The sequence below is a fragment of the Apus apus genome, chromosome 15 (assembly GCF_020740795.1).
Source record: "Apus apus isolate bApuApu2 chromosome 15, bApuApu2.pri.cur, whole genome shotgun sequence".
Taxonomy (NCBI): domain Eukaryota; kingdom Metazoa; phylum Chordata; class Aves; order Apodiformes; family Apodidae; genus Apus; species Apus apus.
In genome coordinates this window covers 15,582,828-15,587,464 of record NC_067296.1, presented here as the reverse complement: position 1 = coordinate 15,587,464, position 4,637 = coordinate 15,582,828, and positions in this window count along the sequence as shown.

The following is a 4,637-nucleotide window of genomic DNA, read 5'->3' as shown; positions in this document are numbered from 1 at the left end:
GCTTTGTGATTGTGCAACAAATTATTCATAAAGGCATTGGAATCTAATCACTAGGCTGACACCACAGAGTCTGCAAACGATACAGTACTTGGGGAGAATAAAGATGGGGAGAGCTGTCAGGCTCTGGTGACGGGCAGTGCCTAGATGTGTGGAACAATGGGAGTGCTCCCAGGGAAGACTTGAAGCAGCACCCAAGCCTCAGCAAGGCAGGGCTGTGCCCAGCAAACTTGCGGCAGCACTGGGCTGTGCTCCTGCCAACCATGTTGTCAGCTCTGCCTGGGCACATGGACTGAGGAGTGTCCCCAGCTCTGCAGGACTTCTGTGAGCACAGACTTGCTGCCTTCAGCTTTTGCCTCTATCTCCATCAGGAATCACAGTGCCAGGCCTTTTATGGGATGCAGAGGCCTCTTCCTAGCCATGGGGCATGAAGAAAGCCATGTGGTGCAACCAGCCTGCGGGGTCCATCTTTCTAGACCTGGGCCAGAGCAGCGCCCAGAAAAAGGCAAGAGGCAGTCTGGGCATGTAATGTGGCATCCCACATTTCAGCCCCCAAGAGACTGACAGTGTGAGGCAAGGACATGCTGCTTGCAAAAGGTGGCTGCTAAGCACAGCAGGGACAAATGTGACCACCCAGGGACCTTCTGCAGGCAATCTGGCAGGACTTGTCTCCATGCAGCCTTCATGGCATCCTGAGCTACAGCTCTGAGAGCAAAGCCCTGTCTGCCTGTCCCAGCACTCCTTGTTCAGCTCCTTTCAGCATGAATTTGGAGGGCAGCCGACTGAATCCCACACCCCATGAAGAGTGAGACAGGTATGTGAATCTCTGTTTTGCCATTACTAGGTTAGTTGGGGTCAGAAAATGAAATCAGGTCTGCTGGGCAGATGCTGAGCCCAGCTGCCACTGCAGCCAGGTACTGCTTTGTCTAGCAAGCCAGCATCCATTCCAGACTCTGTCCCCTGCTGTCACCCTGGGCAGTGGGCTGCAGACTACCCCTGTCTCAGCAGGGAGAACCCCTGCCAGGCACCCATGGTTAGGGAGGCTCTGACTGACGGGAGCTGGATCCTGGACAGAGCTGGACTGGAGATGGATTGCCTGCCAGCCAAACGTGGACGTTAGACAGGGAGTTAAGATTAATGGGAGCTGGCTCTGCCAACAGAGGTGAGTCACAGAGCTTGTCCTGTGCTGAATCTATTTTTCCAATAGGGAAGGAGTAGGAGGATTTAGCAAGATTAATCTGTCATATAGTTGTGAGAATATACAGAATTCAAGGGCTGCTCAGCAAAAAATTTCCAAGTAAACAGCACTTCAACTTGCTCCATGTGACAGAATCCAGATCCATATTAGTAACTCTGGAATTGCCTGCCACTGGTCACAGGTAAGATCAACTATACTTCTGTGCTCACACATGAACTCTGTGAAGCACAGACTGCACAGGAGCACCAAGAAGGCAGTGACTTGAAAGGACTTCTTCCCTGAATTTTCCTGAGGGCATTGTCTGCAGCTGCGCTACCCCAGACAATGCTGGACCCTGCACAGAACACATGAGAAAGTGGTAAGAAAGAACTCCCTTCAGCTGCTCAGAGGGGCTGGGACAGCAGGGACAGTTTGCCAGGTTTCTGCCATCTGCATAAAGGAGGAGCAGGGAGCAGGACTGGATAAGAGCCAGAGCATCTTTCCTGGTGTGATCAACTCTTCCCTCTGGCTAGTGTTTTGTGATACAGCAGGAACACAAACTGGTGGGAGCTGCCAGCAGGAGGGGAGGGTGGGCAGGGAGGTGATGGGGAGATCTCAAGCACCCCCATGTCTACCCCTCCCAGCACTGCAGTCACCAGGGAGGAGGATGAGGCCAGGAAAAGGAAATCTTGGTAAACAGTTTTTATGTTGTGTTCACAGGAACTGTGGAGAGATAACCTCAGTGCTGGTGAACCAGGGATATTTTCTTGGAGAAGGCAAATTTCTGTCCCATGTTGGGAGTCCTGATTTTTTTCTGGTATTTCTTTAGTTGTTCATGTCATGGCTCTTCAGTCTGAGCAGTTTTACAAATGTATTGTGGAGATGAAAGTACCAGGGAAAGCTGCTCAGGATCAAGTTGGAAAAGCTTTTAACTTTCAACTCCTTACAGACAAAGGCACACAGAAGAAAGGGGGGGGGGTGTGCAAAGACTGGGAAAAGGAAGAGGAATGAGCAAAAAAAAAGATAAGGAGAATAGATGAGTGGAAGGGACAGAGCAGAGAAGGCAAATCACAACAAGAAAAGGAACAAGTCACTACCAGAAATAAAGGGAGAGATAGGGAGAGAACAAAGCAAAGGAGCTCAATGAGATGGGGAGAGGATATCAGAATAAGGGAAGAGTGTTGCAGGTAGAGGAGAGCTAAGAAATACAAAAGAGCTACTTGAATGCTGGGATACAGCAATGATGGGAATAAGAGGAAAGAAGCCAGATAGGGACTAAATTCCCATGGAGATATGGAGGATGGCAGCATCCATCCTTCCTGCCACTGAGAACATGAGACATGACATGAAAGTGACATGTTGACTTTTGGGAGAGGCTGCAGTAGAGGGCTGTGGTGGCTGTGGTCAGTGCTGGCACAAGGGGAGATGCTCACCAAGGGGTAATCAAGTCACAGGGGCTCCTTGTTCCCCTGCTTTGCATCCTCCCTCATCCCTGCCCCACAGTGCATGGGGTAGCTCCTGGCTGGTGCCACTGTGTGACCTGGGCATAGTCCATGACGTTGCTGATTCCAGGCCTCATGGAAGGACTGTCATAACGCAACTTGACACAGCCACACTCTGGGGGTCGTGGGAGCTGGGTCAGGGCAGGCCTGGCAGCCCCCAGCAGCACCTTGCAGGACAGCAGCATGAGGGCAGAGCCACAGAAGCATAGAATAGTTTGGGTTGGAAGGGACCTTTAAAGGCCATCTGGTCCTGCCCCCTGCAGTGCGCAGGGTCATGTTCAACTAGATCAGGCATGAAGCAGCTGTGAAATGGGGTAAAGGGTGATGGCATGAGAGACAAACCTTCCCTGGCTTCAAGGTAAGGGGATCTTAGCAACAACAGGTCAGTAAAGGGCACCACAACAACAGAAAAGTGGTGGAAACACATGCACCCAGCATCACACTGGCTTATTGGACATTTTCTGTCAGGTGGGCTCAGCTTCATCTGCACTGCTAGGGAACTGTGAGAGGCAGCTCCCAGGGAAAGGATTGGGGTGTTCCCAGAGCCTGTGTCAATGTTGGCACAAGAGCCTAGCAGCTATCCCAGGGCTGCCGTGGCATTGAGCAGGGGCTCTGCAGCCAGTGTTAGCAGTGTAGCAGCTGTGCTACAAGGCTTTGCTCCTTTACCAACAAGAGCATCAGGCACAAGTGGGATCTACTTTGACAGCAATGCCTGCAGCTGGGAGACTCTTACACTGGGACTGAGGACATTTCTAGATACTTCCATGTATGAAGAGGCTGGTGTGTAGCATTTTCTAGGTCTTCTTCAGGGTCCCATTGGCAGCACTCCTGCCCCTGTAACCCTGGAGAGCTGCTGAGCCCGGATGGTGCCCACCATGGTTCAAGAAGGCTCTGGAGGAGACAGCTAAGACCTGAGGTGTGTGCTGAAGACGCCAGCTGCCAGGGCTGTCCATGTGCACTTCAGGAGAGGGTCAGCCAGCCCCAGCGGTGCCCAGAGCCCCTTCTGGAGCTCCTGCCAAGCTGCCATCTCAGTGGAGCCCATCGGGATCTGGCCCTACTAGAGGTGCAGGGAAGGATGGGCTGGGGTCTCCCTAACCTGCTGGACGCCCTAGCCCAGTGCTGTGCTCCCATGCACAGAGTTTGTGCGTTCTCAGCCCTGGGCACCGCCTGGCGCTGGTGCTCGGAGGGGCCGGGGCTGAGCTGCGGAGACAAGACGTGCCCCCGGCACCGCAGCTCCAGGGCGGCCGCCGGGCAGACACGGCACCGGGCTCAGCGGAGGCGACGCCGATGGCCAGGGCGGTGCCAGCGCGGGGGAGAGGGCCCGACCCCCCGGGAGCCGCGGCAGCCCGGGCTGGGGGGGGAGGCTGCCCCCGGGGCCGGGGCGAGAGCCGGCGGGGGGCAGCACCCGCAGGCGGGCGCGGAGCCGGGCGGGCCACAAGGGAGGTCCCCAGGGCTGGTTGCCCGGGCGCGGACCCGGCGCTGCATTCTCAGAGTCTCCAGCAGAGGCTGGGCTGGGCTGGCGGGGAAGGAGGGAAGGCAGGGAGGGAGCGCAGGAGGCGAGGGGCGGCGGGCGGCTCCGAGCACCCCGGCCGCGCCCCGCCTGGCGCCTGCCGCGCTGCCACCGCCGGCTCCGCGCGCCGCTCGGGGCTCGTGCCCGCTGCGGGGCTCCTTGCTCCGTGCCCGCTGCCGGGGCTCTCTGCTCCGCTACCGGGGCTCCCTGCTCCGCTACCGGGGCTCTCTGCTCCCTGCCCGCTACCGGGGCTCCCCGCTCCGTGCCCGCTGCCGGGGCTCCCTGCTCCGCTACCGGGGCTCCCCGCTCCGCTGCCGGGGCTCCCCGCTCCGTGCCCGCTGCCGGGGCTCCCTGCTCCGCTGCCGGGGCTCCCTGCTCCGCTGCCGGGGCTCTCTGCTCCCTGCCCGCTACCGGGGCTCTCTTCTCCGCTACCGGGGCTCTCTTCTCCGCT